We start from the raw sequence: 18,139 nt of genomic DNA, 5'->3' as shown, positions 1-18,139 counted from the left end.
GGAGACAAGCACACCCTGAAGACAATATACACATGCTAGTGCCCTTAGCAGGTATAGCTAAATATGATCCTGCTGTCACAACCCGTTGCAGAGACAAATTCTGTTCATCTATCACACAGATGCTTCTGTGCAGATTTACGTAGACCATATGGGTGCAGAATGTAAAGCTGGCAGGTGAATTGCAGTTCTCTGGGGGATTTCTTAAGACTGCTTACTACTCTTTTTATACCTTTATGGGAATATTTACGCCCTTTCCAAATCCATTAGAAGTATGATGGACAAATGCCTGCATCATTACCATTTCACTGGTGCCAGATTTTGCAGCCTAATGCAACCATACCACGCTAAAGAGACTATTAGCAATCTGGGAGAGTGAAAGCATCATGTTCTGTTACTAAACTCGGCAAGCGTGGTTAGAGACAGGATGTGTGTGTGTGTAGGTGGATAAGAGAAACTGAAGGGAATAACAAATACGGAGCACAAAGAGACTTATCAGATTATAGAATAAAGCACTATAGGATGCAGCAAGACCTGTGGTATGAGAAAAGAGGGTGCAGCAATGCCGAGAGAGAACGAGATAGAGAAGATTGCTGTGCAGTACAGAGAGAAAAAGAAGAAGATGGCAATGAAATGGATGATGAAAGCGGGGGGGGGGGGAATGTCCTTCCAGCAATAGCAATGGCAAGTGGATCTCTTGTGTTATCAAAATGATAACAAATAATAACATTGGCTCTCAGTGTGACTGGAGGTATGCACTGAGCTAACCAATAGGTAACACTCTCTCACACACACCCTCCTTGTACCGATACTAGGCTGGCTGGCTATATTGACTGCTATGTGATATTGATGGCTTTGTTGCCCCACCCTGTGGTACTGGCAAAGAATTAACCAGAGTGACCTGCTGAGCACGTGACACGTAGCTGCAAGGAGCACAGGTCCTTTAGGTCAGGGTAGGAGAAGGAGAAGAGTTGGTTTTTATTTGCCATCTTTCTCTACCACTTAAGGAAGAATCAAACCAGTTTACAATCTCCTTCCCTTCCCCTCCCCACTACAGACAACCTGTGAGGTAGGTGAGGCTGAGAGAGCTAGAAGAGAGCTGTGACTAGCCCAAGGTCACCCAGCTGGCTTCATGTGTAGGAGTGGGGAAACTGGCCCGGTTCACCAGATTAACATCCACTGCTCATGTGGAGGAGTGGGGAATCAAACCCGGTTCTCCAGATTAGATTCCACCGCCAGTTTCCTGAGCCAGTTTCCCAAGCAGAAGCAGAGCTCTCAAGGGAGAGAGAGGGCTGGACCTCAGCCAAGCATCTCACCTATAAAATGAGATGGAGACCAAGGACTAGCTGGGATCCAAGCCCCAAAAGGAAGCCCCAGGCACAGCATGGAGATGCAGGTGCCACAGAATCATCCTCACCTATCATTATTTAAGCCAGTCGTCTCACCTCGAGGCTGTTCCACCTTTGGGCAGGTAGGTATTAAAACCCAACACAAAACTTGCTATTCAATTAAAATGCAATTTGAAGAGCAGAAAACAAAACGGCTGTTAAAAGCCCCACCCACCCCTTGTGCTCTCATAGGTACATTTACTGCTCCCATACGGAAGGCAATCCAAGATCACCAAGCAAGGAAATACAGCAGTGATCCAGATATTCCACCCCCGGATTATGAAATCTCCTGAACTGCCAGGATCATGCAGGACCAGTTGGGAGCAGGTGGCAGCAGCAGGAGACAGTGCAAAAAGACATGCTGTGCCAGTAGAGCTCACACAATGGGGATATGATAACCATCTTTAAGTTCTTGAAGGGCTATCATACAGAGGATGGTGCTGAGTTGTTTTCTGTTGCCCCAGAAGGTCGGACCAGAACCAATGGGTTGAAATTAAATCAAAAGAGTTTCCATCTAGACATTAGGAAGAATTTTCTAACAGAGCAGTTCCTCAGTGGAACAGGGTTCCTCGGGAGGTGGTAAGCTCTCCTTCCCTGAAGGTTTTTAAGCAGAGGCTGGATGGCCATCTGTCAGCAATGCTGATTCTATTACCTAAGCAGTTCATGAAAGGGAGGGCATCTTGGCCATCTTCTGGACATGGAGTAGGGGTCACTGGGGGTGTGGGGCAGATTCCTGCATTGTGCAGGGGTTGGACTAGATGACCCTGGTGGTCCCAACTCTATGATTCTATGACGGTCTGCTGTGCTTGAATGGCAGGGAGCCCATATGTGTTCCAGCCATTACTCATTGCTTGTCTTCAATTACAGGATAGCTCAGAACAGAGCAAGACCAGGATGGGCCTCTCTATATGAAACAGTATTATTCTACTTAATTGTTAGAATGTATTAGGATCTCTTTACTCAGCTTGCCACTTCAGAAGATGTGTTTTGCATCCTAACAAATAAACTAAGTTTTATCACTCTCAGAAGTCCATCTAGTTCTAATTCCTAATGTGTTACCTAACAAATGTAAAAGGTTCACTTCTTTCAAGGAGGGGAGAAAGGTGCTGGTAGGGGCCAGGGATCGGTAGGGTTGCCAGGTCCCTCTTTGCCATCAGCGGGAGATTTTTGGGGCAGAGCCTGAGGAGGGTGGGGTTTGGGGAGGAGCTTCAATGCCATAGAGTCCAATTGCTAAAGTAGCCATTTTCTCCGGGTGAACTGATCTCTATCGGCTGGAGATCAGTTATAATAGCAGGAGATCTCCAGCTCATACCTGGAGGTTGGCAACCCTAGGGATAGGCAACCTATTTGGCTCAAGTACCTCAGCTTCCTTATCACCCATTTTGGGGTCCCAGATCATCTTTTCCCTCGACACTGAGTAGAGGACAACTTCAGCAGGAAGCAGATGTCTTCCCTGATTACCCCCTGGCTGCCAGTCTATATCATTAAGTTGTTCAAAAAAATTACTGCCAAGATTTTTTTTTTAAACCATTTTACTGTTACGGAAGCTTCTTTCCTGTGGTGATGGCTGGCAGACTCTGCAGATAGACAGGTAATTTTGCAACCTGGCCAGTGTGGTGAGAATTATTATTTTTAGTATTAACAGAATAGTTTGGGCTAAGAAGAACCATCTATTATAACCTGCATCTTAGAAATCCCATAAAGCCCCTTGTTGGCCCCAGCTTCAAATTAAGGCCTCTGATCTTAAAGGAAATTGCAAGCTAGGAGCTAGTTACCCAAAGGCACACTAGGGTGCTTGTAATCATTTTCAGGGAGAGAACGGACATTTGGACCGGCAACAATCTATCCACTAGATTGGGGTGGGGGGGAATTGTTAAGGTACACAGACTTCACAGACAAACAATTGTCAGAGACTCTGTTAACTAAGTAACATACTGGGAACAGAAACTTCAAAGCAAGATATGGCAAGCTCATCTCCGGGAGAGCTTGTAAGGAGGGCTGTTGTAAAACTCTTTCTCTCACGATTTAGCCTATAAGAGCCTCCAAGATGCCAGCCCGTCATCCTTCCACGAAGAGACCACAGACCCATTAAGTGGTTGCCATCTCTGTCTCTCTCTTTGGAAGTGACCCAGAGGCCTTTGTAACTGTTTGTACGTCAACTTGCATGTGTGGGTATGTTAACTTCTGTTTTATATATTCAGTCAAGTATTTGCTTCTTTCTTTGCCTTATATTTCTCTTGTAAGTTTAATAAACTGGATGGTTCACTGTTATACGTCATGGTGTATTGTTTAAGAGTGTCTTGCATGTAAAAGGTCTGTCTTTCCTATCACATTCTCTGGCTTTGCTTTGGTAAGAAGCAGTCAGGGAAACTCCAATAACTAGACCCCAAAAGGGGGACTTGAAAATTCTCCCGTCAGCCAGGTTTTTGTTTTAGAACATCAGCCAACATTTATCTCAATCCTGAATAGAGTGGCACAGAGGAGACTTAGGGAGCAATCCTGAGCAGGTGTACTCAGAAGTCCCATTTTATTCAGTGGGGCTTATGAACAGGAAAGTACTGACGGCAGTGCTGGGTCCCTCCCTGTCTTCGGAACTGTCACTGAAAGATGCTTACCACGGTTTTCAGACAGTTTGAAGGAGTAGTTCAGAAATGGACTGTCCCAAGCTTCTTCCTCCCAACATAATTTTTCGAGGTATTAGTTCCATCACAGATTCTTTTGTGTAATTTGCTGTATTTCCTTCCATTTCAGTCCCAGCAAGATAAACCTTTCACACCACAATCCACAGCTTTTAGGAACCTGGCCAGGGCACAAGGCTCTTTGAGGCCAGTATGCAAGAGACTATGTACACACCTTGCTTCATCTGCCGTTGATAAGGCATGAAGAACTTGTGCAATTCATACCTTGTTCTGATTCATTTAGTACATAGAAAAATGAGAAGACATGGAGCTTCTTCAGAATGGAAAAGATGTGGAGCTTCTATGTAACAGAAGCAGTCTGTGTTAAGACAAACATTTGTTGTCCATTTTGGGGGATGCTGTATTTAGCCATCCAAGCAAGTGATTCTACAGCTGAAGGAATACAATTTTCTAATGGGGCTTTGCTTATGGCGGCAGGGGGTTACATATCCCCCCAATGTCTAGTTTCAGAGGGCAGCCATGTTGGTCTGCAGTAGAACAGCTAGATTCGAATCCAGTAGCACCAACAAGATTTTGGGGGCATAAGCTTTCGAGAATCAAAGCTCCCTTTGTCAAATAAGGGAGCTTTGATTCTCGAAAGCTTATACCGCCCCCCCCCCAATCTTGTTGGCCTCTAAGGTGCTACTGGACTCAAATCTAGCTGACCAACTACTAGGTAATGCTACTTGATTGGCTTCTAATGACTTGCTACTTAGTGCATCATCTAAACTTATTCTCCAGCTTTGTGACTATATGGATTACCACATTTTTCTATTGGCCTTGGCCTTACAGGAACCCCTATGTTCCTAATAGTGCTGTTGGAGGGTTCTGATGAACCACTGGCTTTTACATTTTCAAAGCGAGTCTCTCCTTGATTTTCCTTCTCTATCCCATAAGCCCCTGGAACATTTTGAGATCTGTTTTGCAGCTGATGCTACATTGTCTAATTATACACGCAACACTTTCTGGTCTCCATTTAAGACGCTAACAAGCTGCAGCCTTTGGGATCTTCTATCAGGTCATTAAACATCTTTCTCTCCCTTCTTTTGGGGCCTCACCCTCCAGCCTGATGATGAGAATAGGGAAATTCAAAGGCTTGCAGTCATAATTTCTGTGAAATATTTTTACTGGTCTTCATAAAAAGGTATCTATCACACAACTAGTTTGAATGTTTCCCACGGACCATGAGGTTAAATAGATAGCCTAATGGAGATGAACACAACATTGAAAGACAACTCGGGATTTCACAGGAGAATTTATATATTGATTTACATTATTTCTAGCCTGCCTTTCTCAAAACTACTCAAATATATTCCAGGAATTTACGTTCTTTTTGTTGTGGCTTGCTTCCTGAACCAACCAATCCAACACATTCGCACAGTAGCACTATGAAGCTGCTCATAGAGTTATAAGTGCTTATACGCATTTGCTTGAAATTCAAAGCACATACAAGTTTTTGGGTGCAGCTTCCTAGTCAATTTGTGTGTGTGTGTTAAGTGCCGTCAAGTCGCTTCCGACTTATGGCGACCCTATGAATGAAAGTCCTTCAAAATGTCCTAACTTTGACAGCCTTGCTCAGATCTTGCAAATTGAAGGCTGTGGCTTCCTTTATTGAGTCAATCCACCTTTTGTTGGGTCTTCCTCTTTTCCTGCTGCCCTCAACTTTTCCTAGCATGACTGTCTTTTCCAGTGACTCTTGTCATCTCATGACGTGACCAAAATACAATAGCCTCAGTTTAGTCATTTTAGCTTCTAGGGTCAGTTCAGGCTTGATTTGATCTATAACCCACTGATTTGTTTCCTAGTCAATTTAGAACTGGCATAACAGCCACAATCTTGAATGAAGGCTCATCAAGTCCATTGTGGTGCTTTGTGAGATGAGCCGGCTGGCGATGGGTTTTATCTGTTAATGCATCAAGAATAGAAGCTTTTTATACATGTCACAGTATTAATCAGCTGTCTTGTATTTACATGCTTCTGCTCTCTGAAGGGTAGAGCCCACAGTGTTCAGCTATATACCATAACCACCCTCTTGCTGTCAGGAACAGCTAGCGATTTCCCCTGGCCCTTATCACAAGAGGCCAGGCATTCGTAAACTCTCCAAGATCACTGTGAGAATTTCAGAAAGTGGTACTAGATTCCTAAGTGAATTAGCTCCACCTTCTGGTCAGCATATTGCCATCAATATCTGATCCAAGCAGACTTCTGAGAGAACAGGAAGAGATAGGCAGGGATTTAAGGAACCAAACAAATTTGATTTTGGAATACAGAGAACTAAAACAACTCAGGTTGCCTTTAGCAGGAGCATCACTCACACCAGTGGAACTTAGACTCTGTAGGCAGAGGGAAGGAAACTGTATCATTCCCTGGCATGAATCAAGTAATCACATGAGACACATGGCAAAATGGGCTATGGAATTAAATGCATTCAATGGTTTCATGTATTGGAGAGGTGATAGGAAGCTGGAACACTGTACTGAAATCTACCAGGAGGTGATAGAGACAAGAACATAAGAAAGGCCATGCTGGATCAGATCAAGGTCCATCAAGTCCAGCAGTCTGCTCACACGGTGGCCAACAAGGGTGACAATTGAAAATATATATGTATGCACACACTTCCATTTAGCACAAAAAGTTCATATTCATATGACACATTATTTGTGTAGAATAAACCATTCTTGTTCATTTCCAGCGGCTTCAGCTTGTAGCATACCTACCATGTGCATATGCTGACATGCACCAGGTTCAGCTCCAAGCATGCCATACAAGAATGATTTTTCAAGCATCTACAACAGTGTGCCAAAAGCATGACAGCAGAAACACATGATAGACTTGCTCCATATATTTTATCCTCCGCATGATTTATGAAAATTGCCCTCCCATGCATGGAGGAAAACTGCAACTGAGATGTATTTTTAGAGGAATATATGTAAATCCATTCTTGTCCCTGCAACATCCATGTTGGCTCATTCTATAGAACATTAAAGGTGTAGGAGGAGAGATATGAGAAAATGGGGAATGGCTGTGGCTCACTGGTAGAGCATCTGCTTGGCATGCAAAAGGTCCCAGGTTCAATCCCCAGCATCTCCAGTAAAAAGGACCAGGTGGTAAGTGGTGTGATAGACAGTCTGAGATTCTGGAGAGCCTCTGCCAGTCTGAGTAGAAAATACTGAGCTTGATGGACCAACACTCTGATTCAGTATAAGGCAGCTTCATGTGCTTAAAATATTCATAAATATGGCTGAAATTATAAACCAATTTACCTCCAGTGTAATTCCACTGACTTTAATAGATTTCTAACACAGCAACCACATGGTAAAACTGGACAGTTAAAGTGTACATTCTTTGCAGAAGAAAAAAAGTCCGCAGGTAGTGAATGTTAGCTGAACAATGGGAACCGTGGAATTTAAACGCTTTTTGGCTTTGCTGGGCAGGTGTTTGTGCTGCATGTCTTTCCAAGAAGTATAGTATGTGGGCATTATAGTGGGAAGTATAGTATGTGATCTATGTATTCCCCAACAACAGTACATTGTGTAACTACAGACCATACATTCCAATCCCAGTCAAGCTATTTATCCATTGGAAGAGCTCTCAACCTGAGTTCCTTTTTTGTAAAATGGGAAACAGCAGCGATTTTACCTCACAGAGAGCTTCTTATATTCTCACAGGATTGTTCAAGCATTTTGCAATTTTAGATTAAAGTATCAGAAGTTTGGGAGAGATTAGCCAAGGAACAGGCACTAATTGCTACATCCATCCTCAGCTGCCTGGGACTTCCTCAGGGAAAGATCACTTGACTGGTCTCATTCACGAGACAGCTAATTGAGCACAAATCATAACCAGTCACATGACTGAGAGCAGGTGACAGGGCTAGAGATACATGGCAGGGTGGTGAATATTAGACAGGAATAGAACTACCAGGGTATGATGTGCAGAGCTCGCGTATTTTTCCCCTTTGGTTCATGTTTGTAGCTGATTGCATGATTTATGACCCAAGGGACGGTTTATTGATATGTTGACCACATGAAGCTGCCTTGTACTCCGGGCCGCTGCTACCATTAAGGCGAGCTAGGCAGTCGCCTAAGGCGCAGACCTCAGAGGGGCGCAGAACATTTTTAAACAGATCAGTTTCTTGAAAAACTTATATTTTTTATTTTAAGATAAGTACCACAACAGTGCTATGGAATATAATTAATTATAACGTCTTCTTTAAAAACTGTTGTGCTTTTATTTATTTTTTCTTCAAGACATCTGTTTTTGAATATCGGTTACCAATGGGGGGCACAAGTAGTTAGCCTTGTCTAGGGCGCAAAAATGACTGGCACCTGCTTGTACTTATATACGTTACCAAGGAATGCCATGACAAGCATGTAAGCACCACAACTACAGCACATTAGAAGCCTCACATTATTCAAAGATCCATTCATTTAATGGTTATACCTGGCATTGGTACATTGCTCAACACCAGTTCTACCAGTCTCCAGGCCTAAAATCACCAAAAGGCAGCAGGATTAGGAAAGGGAAGCACAGACCTTTCCTCTTTGTGGGAGTCTGGCTTTCCTTCCATGATCTCTGAAGCAAAAAAGAAAAACCTCCTAAACACACACACAACTAGGCTTTTAAACCCCTCTCCCCAATTCAAAACATTGAACCCAGTTAGGCATATTAATTTTATATTATATCTTTCAATGACTATACCACATCAGTCTGCAGGGGAGAGATCATATCGTTCACAGTCCCATTACATTAACAATTCGCTGTAAATGGAAAACTATTGCAGCATGTGAATGCTGGAACCTTTCTCTTGATGTGCTAATTTTAAATTTGCAGGAAGTTTTCATGTGAGGGAGCATTAAATATGTGGCTCCCCCCACCACCTACAGGTGGAAGTGGCATAGCCTATTCTTCTGCATGGCCTCAACACCCTCCTGATCTCAGCTGTCAAAGGTCTTTGTCCGACCACGGCCTGTCCCCATGCTGCTACAGCAAGAAAGTAACCTCACTGTGTAAAATAAACAGAGTCGTGGACAAGGTCACACAGCAGATCTATAACTGATGTTGACTGTAACTTACCGCCAATCACATTTATTTACAGCACACAGGGCCAAATCGAGACATCAAGGGCAGTGATGTATTTGTTTGTTTAAATCTGGGCTGCCCAATCACAAGCAAGAGGCGCGCAAATATAACAGGCTGCAAGATGCCGTCCTGCACCTGTCACTCACTTTGGTGTAACAGAGGATTAATGAGATGTTATTAACCAGGTGATGTTGTTTACCTCCATGCCATGATAACATTCAGCTGCCCATTTCCACACATTAAGTTTCTATTAAAGGGACAAAACCTTTTTCTTCAGACCTGTTGACACCTCCCACTTTGGTCATCTGTATTCCTAAAACTTGTAATCTGCTTGTGATGTGCATGTTATATGTGCCATAGGCCGTCTTTACAAGCGGCAAGACTTCCTGTACTTCCTAGATGGCTGGACGGAAGCCTGCATTAGTAATCTAAGGCTAGCAATACTGAGTAAGGCAGGCATCTCTGCAAACAATAGAGTTTCATGTCCGGATTTTTCTTGAATGGTTTTTCTCTACATTTTATCCATGGTTCCAGATTTGAAAGTATCAGGTACTATTTACTTACTTTGTAATACATACATTGATTTCATGAGTCTCTCCCTCTTCCCCAGCCCCCATCTTTGCATTTTCATTTTTTTGGTGTTTTTGAGAGATTTTTTTTCTTTACTGAAAAAACATACCCCAATTATGTTAATGCATTGTGTGATAAGAAAGTTGGATGGGCTGTTTATAAGTATATATACTTTAATTTTGATTTAAACGTGGAGAGGAAAGCGTGTAGGGGGTTCTCAAGTGTTTTTCCCCATTTCACTGAGGCAATGGTGCACAGTGGCAGTGCAATAAATAATCCACTCTAATACAAACCACCTGCAGAGGCCGTGCATGGTTAATTTAAATTATAGGTACTAACAGCTTGTTTTAATCTCCTACCAACTACTCCTGCAACCAAATAACCAGGATGGAGTGACGAAATACAGGACTTTGACACACACGGAAGAAGAGAGCAAAACTACCCCACTCTTCTCAGGTATTTGTCCCCAGTCTATCTCATTTCCTGTACCAGAGCCTGGCTCAGGAAAAAAGGACTTGGACCATGGAGGAAGCTTTGGGGATATAGGAAGTAATTAGCACTCTCACTCCTTCACCCCTTTTTGCTCTTCAAATTGGGTCCCCTCATGCCTCGTTTTATATGTGATTGGGAATAGGTGGGTTTAAACTGAGTCTGCCACCATAGCTTCGATTGTCTCCCTGATATATCCTCGGAAGAGTACTTATGGTTTTCCAGCAATCTCTCATTGAGATACATTACTAACTAGAACTGTTTAGCTTTCAGTAGCAGAATTTTATCAGATGAGTTAAGGTTGTTCTCTCGGTTGTGCTCTTTGTAGTCCAGAAAATATGGTTTTGCCTGTTGCATAGTGCCCCCACCCCAACTGGCTTTGTAGCTGGATTTCTTTTTACTAGGGGTTTCAGGTCTGCAACCTGAAGGTCATATCTGGCTTTTACTGACCTACTGTTCTCAGTTCCTTCTCACCCCCTTCTCCTTCTGCAATCTGTGGGCAAAACAAGAGTTCTGCTTCCTCAGCTGGTAGAAGATGGACAGAAGGACCAGGAGACTGAAAGGGAGGGGGCAGCTACAGTTGTGTCCTGCTGCGGTTCTGTTGAAAAGACAATCTCTCAATATAGGGGCCCGGCCCCTAGCAACCGCACAGCAAAGCTGCACATTTACAAGCAACACTGTGTCCTTGAGGAGCTGCAGAACTGCGTATACAGCCACCTCTGGAACATGCTATGAACCCTGCCCTCTCTGAGCCTGCTTGACCTACTCCCAGCACAAGCACAGACACACCAGAATAATCTTGTTACAGTAAAAATAAAAGATATGTTGGGAACATGCAGAGACTAAAAACACAGGAAGCCTGGCTGTTAGAGGCAAAGGTAGACGGTTTTGTCCGCATTACAGTTTTAAAGTTTACAATGAGAATGCATGGTCAACAGTTTCTTTGTACCTTACTCCCTGCAAGGTCTCTGGTCCTTGCATCAGACATCCTACATCCAGCACTGTAATTCCTGTACTATGTTATTCCAATCCACCTTTTTATGAGTTAAAATCAGGCAGCCCTCCCCCACAGCGAGTTCTTAGCATATGATCTGTAACTTTCTTCCAGAATGTTAAAAAGAAAGAAAAAGAATGAAATCAGTGCTTGGGAAAGAAGTGAAAAGGACAGGTAACAGACTGTGATTACAAAGATGTAGTGTGAGCACAGCAGGAAAAGTAACAAGCTAGGAGTGGGAGAAAACAACAAGACAAAACTAAGCTTCCTACCTCAGGGGAACTGATCACCTGAGTAATGGGTAGAAGGACACAAATGGGGAGGGAAGAGCAAATTAATAGGCAAGGACAGGAATTGGTTTGAGTGAAGATGTTCACTCTTGCAAACATTTCCCCAGCATTGGGGCCATCAAACTGTGGCAGCTCAACCTAAGCATCACCAACTAGTCATATTTGAGGTCTAAAGGCAACTTTGAAGCTTCTTCTACCCAAATACAGTAAAGATGAGATAATTCCTTGTGTACCCTTTCAGGAAGGGCAGAAGAACTGGGCCACTTTGCGCTGTTACCCCTTAGCCAATGCCAAATCTCTCACCTCACAGGCACAAGATGAAACTGTGATCATTAACCATAAATTACTACCACTCCTGGGATCTGTGTATTCACAATAAGTAGGAGCTAAAAGCCCTCACTTCCCTCAAAACCATGCATCTAAAAGGATCAGAAAATCCACTCTGATCGCATGTATTACACAGAGGGTGAAGGGATAACTGCCCTGACCTAGATAGCACAGGTTAGCCAAATGTCATCTGATCTTGGAACCACCAACGAATACCAGGGCCATTATGCAAAGGCAACGGCAAATCACCTCTGAATGTCTCTCGCCTTAAAAACCCTATAGGGACGCCTTAAGTCATTTGTGACTTGATGACAAAAAGGGGGGAAAAAGGGGGTGAAGGATAACTAAGGGATGTATTTCTGGCAACCAATTAAGATAACTCATACTATAGTATGAGTGGGAATGTTGGCCAATTTTAGAAAGCTGACAGGAAGAAAGTTGATTCATTTCAAATGTGGCGTTGGAGGGGAGTTTTATGGATACCGTGGACCACCAAGCAGACAAATAAGTGGGTTATAGATCAAATCAAGCCTGAACCCTCCCTAGAAGCAAAAACGACTAAACTGAGGCTATTGTATCGGTTCTTGTAGGTTATCCAGGCTGTGTGACCGTGGTCTAGGTATTTTCTTTCCTGACGTTTCGCAAGCAGCTGTGGCAGGCATCTTCAGAGGAGTAACCCTGAAGGACACTGTCTCTCAGTGTCAAAGTATGTTGGAAGAGTAATATATATATAGTCAGAAGGGGGTTGGGTTTGAGGTGAGTCATTGTCCTGCCAAAGAATCAAAGGTAATGTGCTAATCATTGTCCTGAGGCTATTGTACTTTGGGCACATTATGAGAAGGCAGGAGCCACTGGAAAAGACAATAAGGCTGGGAAAAGTTGAAGGCAGCAAGAAAAGGAGAAGACCCCACATGATGCGAATTGACTCAATCGAGGAAGCCAGGGCCCTCAGTTTGCAAGACCTGAGCAAGGCTGTTAACGATAGGACATTTTGGCGGTCATAACTTTATAGAAATGCCATAAGTCGACAAACAATCAGTCCCTTACATGGTCCTAAGTATCCATAGGGCAAAAAAGCATGGTCGCTTTAGCCTCCTTTATTCCCTGTTTCAGCCCGGATTCAGCCAGGATCAAACATGCGTTTGATCCTGGCTGAAACAGGGAATAAGGGAGGCCAAAGCCCTGTGTTTTTGCCCTCTCTCTGCCTTCTGGCCAGGGCCGGATTTAGGTTTGATGAGGCCCTAAGCTATTAAAGGTAATGGGGCCCTTCATATGTCCAGCTGTCCTTTGCCAACAACAAATTGTCGCTGTTTTTTGTGTGGAATGTATGCTAAATGGTAATTTACGGACCTAACAGGTCTCTAAAGCCATTTGCACGTAACAAAATATGTATTTTTATCAATGTAATTGTTGAACTGAAATACAATGAAGAAGTGTATTAATAGTGAAACAATTATTAAGCTCTAACTTTAAATGATTTTTTATTCATAACAAACTTAAGAATGCAAATAATTCCCAGTGGGTCGCCGTGTTAGTCTGTCTGCAGTAGTAGAAAAGAGCAAGAGTCCAGGAGCACCTTCTTCACTGAAGAAGTGAGCTGTGGCTCACGAAAGCTGCCAGAAAATATTTTTGTTAGTCTTTAAGGTGCTACTGGACTCTTGCTCTTTTCTATTAATAATGCAAAGACACTGGCATTTGGCAAATGTATATTCAGTTTCCCCCCCCCCCTTTAAATTGTTTGGGGGCCCCCAAGAGAGCGGGGCCCGAAGCGATAGGTTGCGTAGCTTCCACGTCAATCCGGCGCTGCTTCTGGCACGCGCCCCGAAGCACGTGCAGCGGCGACCCAGCAGAGCCTGCCTTCCCTTCCCTTGCAGCGGACGGCTTCTGGGGGAAAGGACGCCGCTTTCGGCGCGCGCCACGCCGCTCCAACCCGCTCCGCGAAAGCCGCGCCTTTGCGCCACCGTGACTCGCCCTTGCGCGAAGGAAAGCAACGCCCCCCGCCCAGCCCAGCCCACCACTTTCCCGGACTCCGAAGCCCCCGCCGCCCGCCCGCCTGTTTACAACAACCTGTAAACTCAATGGGCAGAGGGCTCAAAGCAAAAGAAGGGCCATTTATTCATGGAAGGTTTTGCATTGGGTTTGCCTACTGGTTCCCAACCGGGGGTCCGTGGACCCCCAGGGGTCCGCGAGAACTCAATTAAGGTCCGCGAAACAAAGTTAGAAACTCGTAATAAATTAATATTTTCAATTAAAAGTTCTCTATTATAAAAATATATACATTCAAATATTATTCTGAGTTTAATGTTTAACAGTTATGATTAAAGTTTATTTTCAAATTCCCGGAATTTTTATTTTGAACCTTGGGGTCCCTGCACCGAACAAAAAAGTCCTAGTGGTCCCTGGTCAAAAAGAGGTTGGGAACCACGATCCCACATAAAGGAAGCCACAGCTTCCTCAATAAAGGAAGCCACAGCCTTCAATCTGCGAGATCTGAGCAAGGCTGTCAAAGATAGGACATTTGGGAGGACCTTCATTCATAGGGTCGCCATGAGTCGGAAGCGACTTGACGGCACTTCACACACACACACACACACACACACACACACGCACACTTTCCCCACCCGAATTCTCAAATCTCTGCATGGGGGCTCATTGTTGAGTTTTGAGAATATGGATTGGGGGGGGGGATGCATCTAAAGAGAGGCAAATCCAAGGCAAAACCTCCCATGCATAAATGGCTAAGGAGACAGAAACCCGGACCGCCGCAAATAGCGCGCTCGCTCACATGCTGCCGCGGGACTTGAATGCACGGGTGCCGCCGCCGGCTTGCTCCGCCTCTCCCGCTGCCGCCGCCGCCGCACCGCACCGGGCGGGCTGCCGGTCCCGGCGGCTGAGCTCTGTCCGGGTCCCTGCCGGGGATTTGCTCCTCCTGGATTTGCTCGCCAGGTCCTAGTGCTCCCGGCTGCCGCCAGCAACGCTCGCCTGGGTTCCCCGGCGCCTTTCGAGAGCCCTGCTTGCTAAGCAGGCCTCGGGATTAGAGCCAGCCCTGAGCCGTGGGAATGGGGATTAGCAAGGCCGTGGGGGCCAGGTCCTTTCTCCCCCTCCCCCATATTTTGGTTCCTGGTTTACCTTCTGGGTATCTCACAGTAATGCAACAACTTTCTTTCTCCTATCCCTGCATTTGTCGATGTTATTTGCCTTCTCTTCAGCAAACGTATGGAGAATCATACTAGTTTTGTTGTTGTTCAATTTGTATCCAGAGTAATAATTCAGTAAATCGATTTGATGCTTGATCTCTGATAGCGACGTCTTCGGATCTTGGCAAATTAATAATACATCGGTTCTTGTAGGTTATCCGGGCTGTGTGACCGTGGTCTTGGCATTTTCTTTCCTGACGTTTCATCAGCAGCTGACGTTTCGCCATTGCAGGACAATGACTCAGCTCAAACCCAACCCCCTTCTGACTATATATATATTACTCTTCCAACACACTTTGACACTGAGAGACAGTGTCCTTCAGTGTTACTCTCTGAAGATGCCTGCCACAGCTGCTGGCAAAACGTCAGGAAAGAAAATACCAACACCACGGTCACACAGCCTGGATAACCTACAAGAACCGATGAACTCTGACCGTGAAAGCCTTCGATAATAATACATCGTCCGCATAACTCCTGATTTTGTATTCTCGATCCTCATATTTCAGTCCTTTAATTATAGAGTTTTGTCTAATCTTGTTAGCCAGTACTTCCATGGCCAAGTTGAACAAGAGAGGCGAAAGAGGGCAACCTTGCCTGGTACCTTTCTCGGTTATAAAATTTTCCGTCAGTTTGCCGTTAATCAGCAGTCTGCATAGCGTATACAGCCTTGACTGCTGTTATGAATTGGTTACTGCAGGAAACCCTTCCAGATGGGAGAAGGCAGGCAGCTCCACTGAACTCTTGGAATTCTCACTTAAGAGTCTTGGGAAATGGGTTACTCCAGTGCAGAACTCTGTTTAGCTAAGCAACCAGTCCTGACTCAGAGAGACCTGAAGTGAAACATCCAAGAAATCCACCAGCACTGCACAGAAGGAAAGAAAAAGAGCAGCTGCAGGCCCCAAAGCTACATCTCCTTAAAGCCCCTTCCCTTAACCCTGCGTGTGTGTGTGTGTGTGTGTGTGTGTGAGGACAGGCGATGGGTTGAGGAACGAGGAAGAAAAGGCAATGTTTACATACTCAAAAAGTCTTACCAACACTGCATCCCGGCCACCTTCGGACAAAAGAAAGATATTTCCATCTGCTGACTGGAACATGCTGAGCAGCCTTCGTTGGGTCTTTAATATGCGGAAGAATGAAAATCCCCTGAGCGCTAAAAGGCTGAGCTGCTTTCAGCTCTCCAGGAAACCGGTGCCAATTTCAGCGTAAACATCAGCGCCGATTACCCTTCTGCAGCCTCCGCTCTTGCCAGGCTGAGCGAAGAAGTTGTCACCACCAGCATGGATTGGACAGGTGTGATCCAGCACTTGCTGATCAAAGGCTTCCCCGCCATATTATGTCTCTTTCATGCATTGCTCTACTCTCTCCAACTAAAATAAACCTGATAATTTAAACAATCTGTTTTTTCTCCCCTGTCAACATCCTTGGGAGGACTTGCTATTTATATTCCTCTCATATATTAGGAAAGAGAAACATGCACACTTAATGATAAAACTAATGACAGTTGGATTTATATAGCACTTTGAAGTGCATCAGATACATTATCTTGTTCCAGCGGTCCTGTAAGGTAGGCTAGCGCTATTACCCATGAGGGCACCTACTGTGTTTAGTATAGAGACAAGATTCAAAGTAGTCGCTTTCTATTTCCTAGCTCAGTTGCTTAGCAACTATACGGTATCAGTTGTAGAATACACATGGAGTACACCAGCTGCAGCGTACAGAGGAATCTATTTTTACCAAATACAGGAATGTTCAAGCATACAACAAACTACATGCAAGATTTGCACTATTTCCTACAGGAGAGTTACAGTCTTCCCACCTTGGTGGCCCTGAGCAGGCAGAAAGGTGGCATAAAACTTTTGTAAATAAATAATAATAAATATTGGAAATTTTGTCCTGTGTGAAACAGACCACTAGAGTGACAGTGCTGGTATGTGTCAGACCCAGCAAGAAGAAAGTAGGACCTGTGGCTGCCGTAATGTCTAGTTTGGCCCTCATGTAAGTGGTCTGGCCCTCATTTAGGTGTTTACTTTGCAGTTAGTGTTAAACCGGGCGCCTGAACTGGGCCAATACCCACGACGGAGGCAGTACAGGAGTGGAAGAACGAAACCGAAGCAGCAGCGAGAAAAGCTAGTGCTGAGATCAAACCAACTACCATCTTTCAGAAGACAGGTCTTCTCCCCACGCCCCCTCCACGAGGCTTTCAGGTCTCTATGTTCAGGGACAAAGTGTGCAGCATAGGTAAGCTCCTTGATCACAAAAACACGGCAGCCACAAGGGGAAATCAGAGGGCAGAGATACTAGAATGGGAAAATCTTTCCGTTCTTCTCATTTCAGGGGTGACTTGGAGCAGAACTTCATGGTATGAGGCAAACACAAGCCTTAAAAGCCTCAAAACACTACTGAGAGTTCAGGGGCATGTTGGCAGGCTAGAAGGGGGGGTTGGGCCTGCCTGCTACCTCTCCCCTGCAAATGCCCCCAGGCTCTTTAAAATCCTTCGAGAGGAGAACGTGGAAGCAGTATTTGAAGGGAAGAATGAATGGGCATGGGAAGAGTTAAATAGCTGCCATTCCTCTCCCTCATCCTTATTTTGTTTCAACAAATAGGGGTTCAAGACGAGGCTCTGCTAAGGTTAAGCAGAGTTTGGCCCTCAGGTAACAGCAGATATTATGTTCTGAGCTCTCTGCTTGCAGCCTGCTGTGTTCATTTTCCCTATGAAGCACTTTCTCTTCTCAGGATTTCTGTTCTTTAGACTGTAAATGTGCCTTGGATTGGTTCAGTAAGAGAGTCACGGTCTTTCACTTTGTAACTCAATTAATTCTAATGCACTTTGAATGAAATCACACAGGAAGCCAACTGGTGTTTTAATGTGATGTTAATGTTTCTGCAAGAGCGGCAGCTTAAAGAAGCCACACTTGCACCTGCATTTGGCATTACAGTGCAGAACGGGAATAAAAGCAGAATGAACATGAGGTTCCTTTAATCAGAGTGAAAGCTCCATTTGTGGGGGCAAAATTGTTTTTGTTAGGGTCCTAAAGTTGTTATCTCCCAGTCCCTTCACCAACCTTCAGCTCTCTTTGGGTCAGATATATGCTAACTCTACATTTGTACAGCGCTGATCTCTCCAGGACAC

This window comes from Euleptes europaea, chromosome 7, assembly GCF_029931775.1.
Source record: "Euleptes europaea isolate rEulEur1 chromosome 7, rEulEur1.hap1, whole genome shotgun sequence".
NCBI lineage: Eukaryota > Metazoa > Chordata > Lepidosauria > Squamata > Sphaerodactylidae > Euleptes > Euleptes europaea.
The sequence above is the reverse complement of the archived record's forward strand: the minus strand, read 5'-3'. Positions refer to the sequence as shown.